The sequence below is a fragment of the Salvia miltiorrhiza genome, chromosome 8, assembly GCF_028751815.1.
Source record: "Salvia miltiorrhiza cultivar Shanhuang (shh) chromosome 8, IMPLAD_Smil_shh, whole genome shotgun sequence".
Classification (NCBI taxonomy): domain Eukaryota; kingdom Viridiplantae; phylum Streptophyta; class Magnoliopsida; order Lamiales; family Lamiaceae; genus Salvia; species Salvia miltiorrhiza.
Window position 1 is genome coordinate 41,430,607 of NC_080394.1, and position 13,068 is coordinate 41,443,674.

The following is a 13,068-nucleotide window of genomic DNA, read 5'->3' on the forward strand; positions in this document are numbered from 1 at the left end:
TTTCACGAGCTATTTATTTAAACGAACACTGAACGATTATTACAGTTTTCATAATACAACCCGGAAGACCTTATTTTATATTACTCTCCCACCTACTTCCATCCACCTACTCCCTCTCACACCCACCTACTCCCTTCTTTTTGCAAACTTAACATAGCTGGATTGATCCAACTTCATGCTTCCATTTCACAAACTACTTTCGCAAGGGGGAATTTAGATTCAAGATTTCAGACTCAGCCAAGCTTCATCAGATTCAACCTACAGACATTTCTTAAGGTTCCATCTTGAACTTCCTTTACCTGATTTTGCTATCACAGTAAGATTCAAGCTTTGATTTGTGCTATTCCAATCAACCACGAATGAATTTACATTTTGCAAAACTGTAAAAGATACAAGCTTTATATATATCTGCATATATACATACATATATGATGCATGTTTGAGATGAAAGGAGAAGAAGTTGAGTTCGAAACTTTAAATTTTATTCCTTGTTTTCGAACTGCTGTGTCGAGTCGGGTAGACGAGTGTGGTGGCTGTGTGAATTGAGTCGGGAGGTGGACGGAGGCACGGCACGGCAGCGGCGCTGCTGTCGCCCGGCCACGGCGAGAGTGGAAGAGGGAGGCCAGAGCTCGGCGGCCTTGGCTGCTGTTGCTCGGCCACGGTCGGAGAAGTAGAGGAGAGTCGGAGTCAGCGGCGGTCGGTGGCGGTTCTCGCTGCTATCGCCGGAGTTCCAGAGGAAGGAGGAAGGAGGAGAGGGCGGTCTAGTCGGGAACCTGTGTTGAACTTGGCCCCGTCAGAGCTTCTAGCTCGATTGTGTCGAGTCGAGAGGATTGGAATGGAGGCTCTCATAGAGAGGATGCACGGCTCGTTTGACGAGTGAGTTGCAGGACGGCGGCGACCTTGGCCTTGCTGCCGTCGACCTGAGGAGGGAGAACCGAGCGTCGTCAGCGGCTGTCGTTGTTGCTCCGGCAAACTTCGGCGGTGGCGAAATTCTGAGGGAGAAGGGTGCTGCTGCGTGCGTGAGTTTGTGTAGGTAGAGGAAAAACTAGGGAGAAGAAGATGGGGTAGAGGGAAAGGGACGATCGTCGGCTTCTCGCCGGAAGGAGCCGCGGCAGCGGGAATGATGGCTGAGAGAGAGAGGTCGAGAGAGAGAGGGGGCTGAGCGGGTTACTGGCGACGCTGGGTGCGTGCGTCTGTGTGTGAGGCGGCGGTACGGCTGGTGTCGTGTCGTCGCCGGAGTCAGAGGGTGGCCGGCGCCGTGTCCGGTTAATGCCGTGCGGCCGTGAGTTCGAGAGGGAGAGAGAGCAGTCGTGAGATGAGAGATAAGAGAGGGTGTGCGGCTGATAGGGAGAAGATAGAGAAGGGTTGGGGGTGTTGGGCTTTGGAGTGGGCTTGAGCATATGGGCCGAAAATTTTAAAGGTTGGGCTTTGTTATTTCCTTATTTGGGCCGAGTATTTGGGCCGATTTTTATGAGTGATGGGCTTCGATTTTTAAATAGATTTGGGCTGCGATTTTTTAAAAGCTTGGGCCGATTTTTAATTTTATTTAGCTGAGCCCGATTTATTTTATTCAGTCTGGGCCATTCATATTTTATTGAGTTGGGCCTCATCTTTTAAATTTATATGGACTATTATTTATTTAAGCATGAGCTCTATTTCATCTATATAAATGGCTTCCCTATTTTATTTAATTAGACTATTAATTAGTTTGATTAATTATTTTTAAAGACTTTGGATTGCCTTCAATTAATTAAATTGGGCTTTCTTATTTTTAATTAATTGAACTATTACTAGTTTGATTAATTTATTTAAAGGATAATTTTCATAATAATATCATATTATTATTATGTGCATATTTTAAGTAAATTACTTATTATATGCTAAGCATGACATGAAGTTGCATTTATTTTGCAATAAAAGTATTTAATTGGTTTTAATAATAATTCCAATTATTAAAGAAAGATGAGTAAGAATATTGTTGGTGTTCTTAACTCAAGAAAAATGTTTTCAATTATTTATTCATTAAATTTTGAAAACCCGGCTAAGTGAATCCTAGAATATTAAGCACTTCACTTTGACTTAAGATTAGATTCAAGGAGACCTATTAAGAATAGAATTTCTTGTAGGCTTTGTGGACCAAGGGGATTAGCACTGCTTTCCCAAGACAGGTTATGTGATTATGATCTTCAGGCTTTGCCTATCCAGGTGGGCATTACTTTTACTATACGTATATAGAGATCCCCTGCGTGTCGTAGGCCTCTTATACGAATATATGCATGAGATGATTTTAACTGTTAATTTCAGTTTATTATTATGCCCAAATGATAAATGACTCTTATGAAATGAAAATGAAATGTTTATGAAATGAAATGAAATGTTTATGAAATGATTGACTGCCAAAAATGTTTATGTTTTTATATGTATCCTATCTGTGTTGGTTCGCCAACTTTAAAGGAAATCCAATTGGGATCCTATGCTAGACAAAGGTCGCTAGCTAGGGTTAACGTGTACACTCATGGAGACCGCGAGTCGCTTGCGACCGGTCTTGGCGTCCGTGGTAAGGAGGCCTCCTTCCCGGCGCGTGACAGAAAGGAACAGATATGGATCATATGAAGGAAAATGATCGGCCGATCGACTTTATGAAAATGAAAGAAATATTTTAGTAAGCACAGGTCATTTAAGAAAACCCCTGTGTGTTACTGTTATGGCAGTTCAATTTATATATATGTTATGCATGATTGTATTTTCGGCTATGCCCACTGAGTATTTTTATACTCAGCCCTGCATGTATTTCTAAATGTGCAGGTTGAGCAGCTGATGGAATGGAATGATGTTGAGCGGGTGTTCCTTTGACATTTCAAGAAATGTAACCTTGAGTATACATCTTCATATGTATATCTCACACGTTTTCCGCTGCAAAACACTTTGATTAGGATAACTTTATGTTATGAAATTGTGATACGTGTTATTGGGTAACCCACCTTAATCAGTTCTCATTTATGTGTATGTTTTATAAGTATCCAAATAATCATATATGATCCTAGCATTTTATCTATGAGTGACATTTCCATATACTTTAATGTTAAGTAATTGTCCATTTCCATTTCTTATTGTTCACCCCAAGTCATAACCCCTGTTAACCCGTCATTGGGATAGTGGGCTGTGACAGAGTGGTATCAGAGCGGTTCGTTCGCTCTGGCCCTAGAAACCTTATTCTAAAGAGTCGAGTCTAGTTTGATTCTTTAGACTTACACGGGTTCATACGGCACCGCTCAACACTCCATTGCATCGTGCTCAATCAAGGAAAGAAGGTAACTGCAGTTTCAACGTTTTAAAGATGTTAATGTTCTAAAATGCTTCATGAATATGTTTATGTGAAGAGCATGTTATGATGAAATGTTGAATGTTTTGCCTTTCATGGCATATTTTCGCAGTCTATGATGTTATGATCAGATGAATGATAGAAAAGTGACATATGTTTTCCCAGAGAACATAGATTGCTATAAGATGCATGATCACAATTTCAAAAGAACATAGACTACTAGATTAGTAGGATATCTCTACAATCTAGATTCTTAAGGTAATGATTTAGAAGAATGAAAGAGAACTTAGAACGTCTCAGCTCCCTTAAGAAAATGATGGTTCTTTTGAACTACAAAGAGGAATGAAAAGATATGTACGAGGTAAAGGAAAAGCACAGAATGAAAATACGAGACGAATTCAAGGTAAACGTTGCATCAAAGGTTGAACCATAGTCTCTACGTTCAAATGTTCAAGTGCAACGGAAGTACGACGGAATATCAAATCGACTTTTTCTATAGTATAGATTTTAAGAATAGTGTGTTTTGTCTGTGTACGTATGTCTGTGTGTATATGTCTTAAGAGAGGTTTGGGGTTTGAGATCAATAGGATAAGGAACCTTAAGATAAGTTTAGTTGTCATGATAAACTTATGCTTTGTTATGTATAGTATGTTCATGGCTCTCCAAGTTCGGGACGATGTTTCCCGTGTGACTGGGAGGTGATGATGTTGGACCTGGCCAGTCCACATGATCCAAATCTCAGTAGACGTCTTTTGGGTTGAAAACCCATGTGTTTCAACTTTCGGTTGAAAAGCCAGATGGGTTCTTACTCGAGGTCATTTTGTTCGACCTAGTAGTTAATCGTTTCATACCCTCTGGTCATTCTTTTGATTCTCTTGAACAATTTCTACAACACCTTGCTTTGATGTTGTGTTGAGTTTGAGCCTTGCAACTCGTGAGTTGTCATAATAGATCCCCTTGTTTGATAAGACCAAGAAATGTTAGTCTACCGATGTAGTATACTACCCAAACTATGACTTCATATTATTGTGTCTCATTGTGATTGGTTGAGATTAGTTTTTGTCCTATAAATGATATCGACCACTCATTATGATAGAAATTCAGAGTCCAAGCTGAGACCGTAATATAGTGTTCGAGTACGAGGACTTAAGTTAATTGGTCTATGATAGTTTTAAGATAAATTCATAGGAAAGTGTTATTCATGTGATAGGTAACAAGAAATGGGTTGATGACTATTTTAGTCTTTGGAAAAAAAAAAAATACCCCGTAGATGAGCCCTAGGAATGAGGTAGGAGCAAAATGAACCGCCGAAAAAGGACGAGGGAACTTATTCTCAAGTAAATCTCATGTATATAAATTGGAATTAGGAATCCAATTGATATGAGGAGAGACCCGAATCTATTCTAGATCGGAAAGTTAAAGTACTAAGGAATAAGTCGATACCTTTAGTAATAGTTCTTTGGAAGCACCATGACCAAGAAGAGGCGACGTGAGAACTCGAGTTTAGCATGAAGGAAAAATACCCAGAATTATTTCCTGTAATACAAATTTCGTGACGAAACTTCTTTTAAAGTGGATAGTATGTCATACCCCGACTTTTAATCCCTGATTAAGGGCTTAATTATTAATAATTAGGATTCGGCATCCATTTATAATAAAAACTGGTTTGATTTATCTGATGTGATTTAATCATTATATATGTGTTTTAATGTGCTTAGTTAAAGGAAAATTTTTATAAATGTGGTGCATAAGTTTTAATTGGTGAGTTAAGTGTATGAGCCACATGAATTTTAAATTATGCATGAAGTCATGAATTTTATCTAAATTTGATAGTACATGTAACACCCCGTACTTTTCCCTATGTTGTGAGATAGTGTCTTAACACTATTGAGAATACTGAGATGTCAGAGAGATTGACTGTCCTATTAAGAAAATAGGAATAATGAGTTGGAAATAGAGTCGAGAAAGAAAGAGTGAAAAACCTTGATAAAAAAAAAAAAAAAAAAAAATCGGTCGGAGAGACGTCTAGTTTGTCTGTGTTTGCCGACTGCTTTGACGTGATATTATGTGAAATTACGTGACTGATTGATTATGTGAGTTTTGTTACGTATGTCATTGTGAGCAAGTTATTATGATTTTTATTTGAGGATATTAGCACTTGGAATTTTAATTAAGTTTCTAAAGCAAGTGCAGTTTATTTTTACCGAGAAATCAAAGAATGCCGGTTAATGAAAATATTTCCAAGCATATATTTTGTTTTAAAATTATTTTTTCTATGAGAGGAATATTATAATTGAGTGAGTGCACTAATATTAGTGCTATAATTATTTTATGTGGTCACATGAATAATTATGTATTGGTATTTTATTAATTAGTACATTTCCATAGTTTTGTGATTTATTTTTGATCACCCTTCTCACACTATTACTTTAATTTCCCTACCATGTGACTAAATACCACAATTTGCCAAGTGTAGAGATTATTGAAGAGAGTGTAGAGATTAGAGAGATAGTGTAGAGATTAGAGAGAGAGAGATCAAGGCATTAATTGCCAATATTTCCTTAAGATTACAAAATCCTCTTTAAAGATCACAAGATCATTTACAATCTTGCAAAATCCTCTCTCACTACTCACTCATCATTTTCGACCAACACCTCTCTCCCTCTTTCTCTCACTTTCCTCCATTTTCCTCTATTGAAGAGACCTTCGGAGCTTCCAAAAATTTTACAAAACATCTCAATCCACTCTAAAATCTTCCATAAACACATCCTAGCTACTTATATTCAAGAGAATCATTGAAGAAAGGCTTCCAAGCTAGAGTGAGAAAATGTGAGTTTTGGTGAGAAATTTGGGTAAGTGGTCATGTATTCCATAAATCTTGCTTGAATGATGTTGTATGAAGAAAGAAAATCACCTCTCCCTTGTTCTTAAAATTTTCAAAAAAATGGGTCTTTACCCTTCAAAAATTTTCTTTTTCTTTCCTTGATTTGGGAAAAATAAATAAAAATAAAAATGAGATCTATGTGGTGTTTGTTGATGATTGATGTGTGTTGTGAAAGTATATGCTTTGAGATGTGAAAGTCGATTGAGTTTAGTTTACAAAAAAAATTGGGAAATTGTGAGTCGATGATTTATATGATGATTGATGATTATTGAGTTAATATATATGAATATCTTGATGATTAGCCATGAGATATAGATTTTTCTATTAGGTTAGTTTACCTAAAATTGGGATGTTGAGATCCTATGGATCAATTGATGTATTGATGATGGATTTGAGTTTATGAGATGATCTAGATGATTAATGATGGATGAGATTGAAGCTTGAGGTTGAGAAATGAAAAATGAAAAGTGTTAGTTTGAGGAAGAAGATGACATACATATGTATCTATATGTGATCTTGTTTTATGATGTTGATTTGTGCTAATTGGTAACCTAGGATGTTAGAACTATGATCTGATAAATAGGTTATACATGATTAGTGATATTTTCAAAAGAGTTTAGTTTAATAAAAATTAGGACTTTTTGCCTATGTGTTATTTAAGTGATTTTGGCTTAAGATATATGTATTTGAGCATGATATTAGTGTATAATTATGTTTGAGTAAGTCTTTTGTTGGCTAAGAAAATTTTTGACTTAGTTTAGTTTATATGAATTTTTGAGTTTTCATATTTTGAGAAGTCGATGATTGATAAAATGAGGTTTAATTGCTTTATGACCATTATGTGAAAGTTTGTCATGTTTTATTAAGAGTTTTATGATGATACATGAAGTTTCATTAGAGTTTAGTACATGATAAAAGGGAATCTATATGTGTATAATGATTTATATGATGAATGAGATCATGTTTGAATAATTGAGTAATTTTGTGCATGAAAATGAAAAGAGAATTTTAATGATGCGTTCATTGAAACGTTTTACTAGAGATTTGAGGTTATGATGTAAGAAGAGAGTTAAGATTTGAGTATGATGAGCATTATAATGTGCTTGAATGTTTGTGAGTGTTATATGTGTTTAAAATGAGCTTTGATGAGTTTCCTTGAAGGAATATTGAGTTGAGTATTTTAAGAGTTTGAGATGAGATTTTGGTGAATTTCGTAGGCCTACTGACCTACTGTGATCGACGGTTTTTCAATGTCAAAAAGCTTTGAAAATTTTATACCAAGTCTCTACATGAGTCTTGAGAACATCGGTAAAATTTCAAGTCATTTGGACTTCGTTTACTATTTTTATAAAATACAAAACCGAAACTGCACATTACTACCGAGAGTTTCAGAGAGCAGGGGAAAGAGTCATTCATTTCAGTAGCTTCCTGTGTGATCTAGCTTTCCAAAATTTTTATGGTATTAACCTTATTGTGTTAGCTAGATATCCACAAAATGTGAGCCCAGTTTGACAACATTTACTATTTTTCAAAAATCCAAGTTTTCGATTGCTCAAAACTGCCGAATATGGTAGACTGTAGTAAAACAGTCATATCTCCTACAATACTTCGAGTTTTTGACTCTACTTTTTTTTTATATGAAAATAGACTCGATGACCTTTCTTTTGGTATGAGTCTCGAGTCCAGGAGGTGTCGGAGTAAGAACAGATTAGATTTTGAAGTTGAGTCAGTGTAAAAACAGAGCATGTTTTGATAATGTTTGATTGTGTTTTCTTATGTGCCTTATGTGATTGTGTTGTCTATGTGTTGAATGAGATTAGACGAGCCTTATATGAGAGATAAATCGAGACTTAGTACCATGATTTTCTTGAAACCTATCCTTGAACTTAAGGATTTGAGATGAGTAAAGAGATAGAATATGAGATAGAGCATGAGTTAAGGCTTTATGAGTATGGATTTTAAAAGGATTAAAATGTTTTAAATCAATTCCATTTTAATGGAGTTTAAAATGCTTATTTAAGTCATTTATAAATGAATAATGAGAAATGCGTAAAGAAGTTCGTAAATGAATCGCGGCATGAGATTTTCAATTTCCCTAGTAAACTAAGGAGATATTATGAAGGAACAAGCAATGAACGAGACTCTCACCACCGAGTCACTACAACAATTGGAGAAGGAAAAAGTTCACGCACAAACAAGATATGTACACCACCTCAAGATGGAGGTAAAAAAAAAAAAAAAAAAAAAAAAAAAAAAAAAAAAACACTAGAACTAAACTTAAGGTATAACCCAACCCCAAGGCTAGTAGGCTCAAGTTAAGAGAGTGAATGCTTTGGCTAAAGTACCAGAAGCTACAGCAAGAATAAGTTGGAACGCCACCACAATAGAAACTTAGAAACCCCCATTAAATAATCATTTGAAAATGAGAAAATGAGTTTACATGGCAGAAGGAGTGCCATTAATCTTTAAGTGAAAGTTACCAAGATGATGAGAAAAGTTTGATATTAGAATTCCCTAGTCAAATCTGAGAAGGTGACTTAGGACGAAGGAAACAATTAAAGTAGTTCACCACTTTACTAAGATGAAGTGGGTGAAAGAAAGCTGTTAGGTCCTGAACTGGTCCAATAGATGGTTGAGAAGGTCGACCACATTAAGCAAAGAATTAAAGAAGTTCAAGATAGACAAAAGTCTTACGCCGATAAACGCCAATCGGAATTAGAATTTAATGTTGGGAATCGAATTTTCCTCAAAGTCTCTCCCTCAAAGGGAGTTATACGTTTTGGAAAGAGGAGCAAGTTACGACCCCGTTATATAGGACCTTTTGAGATCTTAGATAAGTTAGGTCTTTGTAGCCTATAAGTTGGCTCTGCCACCAAGCATTGTGGATGTATACAATACGTATAACACCTCGCAATTAAGAAAGCATGTGATTAAGTAAGATAAAGTAGTCCTAGCCAGGACCTAAGTTGTGATGAGAAATCAGTCCAGATACTTGATCGCAAGATTCAAGTTTTACGAGGCAATAATATTGTTCTCGTCATGTAGTGGAACCATCACAGGATGGAAAAGGCCACAAAAGAGATTAATGAAACGAATGACTAGTATCACAAGATAGAATACCAGATATGCAATTCCGAGGACGGAATTTTTATAAGGAGGGAGGAATGTAATACCCCGTTTCCCTGAGTTAAATTTAGAATTTATTTTCGAAATTTAGAAGTAAGATGATTCACGCCGGATATAAAAAAAAAAAAAGAATTTATTTTAATTCCAACAAAAATGATTTACAAAAGCATTTGTAAATTTAGTAAATAAATTATATGCATTGCATATTTATTTAATTTAGCATTCAAGTATTTTCACGAGCTATTTATTTAAACGAACACTGAACGATTATTACAGTTTTCATAATACAACCCGGAAGACCTTATTTTATATTACTCTCCCACCTACTTCCATCCACCTACTCCCTCTCACACCCACCTACTCCCTTCTTTTTGCAAACTTAACATAGCTGGATTGATCCAACTTCATGCTTCCATTTCACAAACTACTTTCGCAAGGGGGAATTTAGATTCAAGATTTCAGACTCAGCCAAGCTTCATCAGATTCAACCTACAGACATTTCTTAAGGTTCCATCTTGAACTTCCTTTACCTGATTTTGCTATCACAGTAAGATTCAAGCTTTGATTTGTGCTATTCCAATCAACCACGAATGAATTTACATTTTGCAAAACTGTAAAAGATACAAGCTTTATATATATCTGCATATATACATACATATATGATGCATGTTTGAGATGAAAGGAGAAGAAGTTGAGTTCGAAACTTTAAATTTTATTCCTTGTTTTCGAACTGCTGTGTCGAGTCGGGTAGACGAGTGTGGTGGCTGTGTGAATTGAGTCGGGAGGTGGACGGAGGCACGGCACGGCAGCGGCGCTGCTGTCGCCCGGCCACGGCGAGAGTGGAAGAGGGAGGCCAGAGCTCGGCGGCCTTGGCTGCTGTTGCTCGGCCACGGTCGGAGAAGTAGAGGAGAGTCGGAGTCAGCGGCGGTCGGTGGCGGTTCTCGCTGCTATCGCCGGAGTTCCAGAGGAAGGAGGAAGGAGGAGAGGGCGGTCTAGTCGGGAACCTGTGTTGAACTTGGCCCCGTCAGAGCTTCTAGCTCGATTGTGTCGAGTCGAGAGGATTGGAATGGAGGCTCTCATAGAGAGGATGCACGGCTCGTTTGACGAGTGAGTTGCAGGACGGCGGCGACCTTGGCCTTGCTGCCGTCGACCTGAGGAGGGAGAACCGAGCGTCGTCAGCGGCTGTCGTTGTTGCTCCGGCAAACTTCGGCGGTGGCGAAATTCTGAGGGAGAAGGGTGCTGCTGCGTGCGTGAGTTTGTGTAGGTAGAGGAAAAACTAGGGAGAAGAAGATGGGGTAGAGGGAAAGGGACGGTCGTCGGCTTCTCGCCGGAAGGAGCCGCGGCAGCGGGAATGATGGCTGAGAGAGAGAGGTCGAGAGAGAGAGGGGGCTGAGCGGGTTACTGGCGACGCTGGGTGCGTGCGTCTGTGTGTGAGGCGGCGGTACGGCTGGTGTCGTGTCGTCGCCGGAGTCAGAGGGTGGCCGGCGCCGTGTCCGGTTAATGCCGTGCGGCCGTGAGTTCGAGAGGGAGAGAGAGCAGTCGTGAGATGAGAGATAAGAGAGGGTGTGCGGCTGATAGGGAGAAGATAGAGAAGGGTTGGGGGTGTTGGGCTTTGGAGTGGGCTTGAGCATATGGGCCGAAAATTTTAAAGGTTGGGCTTTGTTATTTCCTTATTTGGGCCGAGTATTTGGGCCGATTTTTATGAGTGATGGGCTTCGATTTTTAAATAGATTTGGGCTGCGATTTTTTAAAAGCTTGGGCCGATTTTTAATTTTATTTAGCTGAGCCCGATTTATTTTATTCAGTCTGGGCCATTCATATTTTATTGAGTTGGGCCTCATCTTTTAAATTTATATGGACTATTATTTATTTAAGCATGGGCTCTATTTCATCTATATAAATGGCTTCCCTATTTTATTTAATTAGACTATTAATTAGTTTGATTAATTATTTTTAAAGACTTTGGATTGCCTTCAATTAATTAAATTGGGCTTTCTTATTTTTAATTAATTGAACTATTACTAGTTTGATTAATTTATTTAAAGGATAATTTTCATAATAATATCATATTATTATTATGTGCATATTTTAAGTAAATTACTTATTATATGCTAAGCATGACATGAAGTTGCATTTATTTTGCAATAAAAGTATTTAATTGGTTTTAATAATAATTCCAATTATTAAAGAAAGATGAGTAAGAATATTGTTGGTGTTCTTAACTCAAGAAAAATGTTTTCAATTATTTATTCATTAAATTTTGAAAACCCGGCTAAGTGAATCCTAGAATATTAAGCACTTCACTTTGACTTAAGATTAGATTCAAGGAGACCTATTAAGAATAGAATTTCTTGTAGGCTTTGTGGACCAAGGGGATTAGCACTGCTTTCCCAAGACAGGTTATGTGATTATGATCTTCAGGCTTTGCCTATCCAGGTGGGCATTACTTTTACTATACGTATATAGAGATCCCCTGCGTGTCGTAGGCCTCTTATACGAATATATGCATGAGATGATTTTAACTGTTAATTTCAGTTTATTATTATGCCCAAATGATAAATGACTCTTATGAAATGAAAATGAAATGTTTATGAAATGAAATGAAATGTTTATGAAATGATTGACTGCCAAAAATGTTTATGTTTTTATATGTATCCTATCTGTGTTGGTTCGCCAACTTTAAAGGAAATCCAATTGGGATCCTATGCTAGACAAAGGTCGCTAGCTAGGGTTAACGTGTACACTCATGGAGACCGCGAGTCGCTTGCGACCGGTCTTGGCGTCCGTGGTAAGGAGGCCTCCTTCCCGGCGCGTGACAGAAAGGAACAGATATGGATCATATGAAGGAAAATGATCGGCCGATCGACTTTATGAAAATGAAAGAAATATTTTAGTAAGCACAGGTCATTTAAGAAAACCCCTGTGTGTTACTGTTATGGCAGTTCAATTTATATATATGTTATGCATGATTGTATTTTCGGCTATGCCCACTGAGTATTTTTATACTCAGCCCTGCATGTATTTCTAAATGTGCAGGTTGAGCAGCTGATGGAATGGAATGATGTTGAGCGGGTGTTCCTTTGACATTTCAAGAAATGTAACCTTGAGTATACATCTTCATATGTATATCTCACACGTTTTCCGCTGCAAAACACTTTGATTAGGATAACTTTATGTTATGAAATTGTGATACGTGTTATTGGGTAACCCACCTTAATCAGTTCTCATTTATGTGTATGTTTTATAAGTATCCAAATAATCATATATGATCCTAGCATTTTATCTATGAGTGACATTTCCATATACTTTAATGTTAAGTAATTGTCCATTTCCATTTCTTATTGTTCACCCCAAGTCATAACCCCTGTTAACCCGTCATTGGGATAGTGGGCTGTGACAACCACCTTGTTTCTTTCACGATAGATATGAGAAACATATAGGTGGAAATTATTAAGAAGCGCAAGAATCCTTTTCCAAGAAGCCATGAAACGCCATGGGACAAGCAAAGAGCGTTCTTGAAGTAAGCGAACAATATAAGTAGAATCAGATTCCAGCCATAGATAATACCACTGACGATCATGAGCAATTTGAATAGCAGTGATCACTGCGAGAAGCTCTGCCTCAAAAGCATAGCCAAACCCTCCTTTTTCATGAAAGCAACCGCGCACCGTACTATGATTGTCACGAAAGACCCCTCTAGCTGCAATCTTGCCCGGCGTTCCCAACCCCGAGCCGT

At 37.6% G+C, this 13,068-nt stretch overlaps 2 long non-coding RNA genes across 2 annotated transcripts; both read left to right on the forward strand.

Moving 5' to 3' along the window:
* Positions 1-2,090: 2,090 nt before the first annotated feature.
* Positions 2,091-3,082, forward strand: LOC130997080 (uncharacterized). Its single transcript, XR_009092941.1, has 2 exons — positions 2,091-2,205; positions 2,806-3,082. It is a non-coding gene; the product is annotated as an uncharacterized LOC130997080 (long non-coding RNA).
* Positions 3,083-11,653: 8,571 nt separating this feature from the next.
* LOC130997081 (uncharacterized) lies at positions 11,654-12,621 on the forward strand. Its single transcript, XR_009092942.1, has 2 exons — positions 11,654-11,768; positions 12,369-12,621. It is a non-coding gene; the product is annotated as an uncharacterized LOC130997081 (long non-coding RNA).
* The last annotated feature ends 447 nt before the right edge of the window (positions 12,622-13,068 follow it).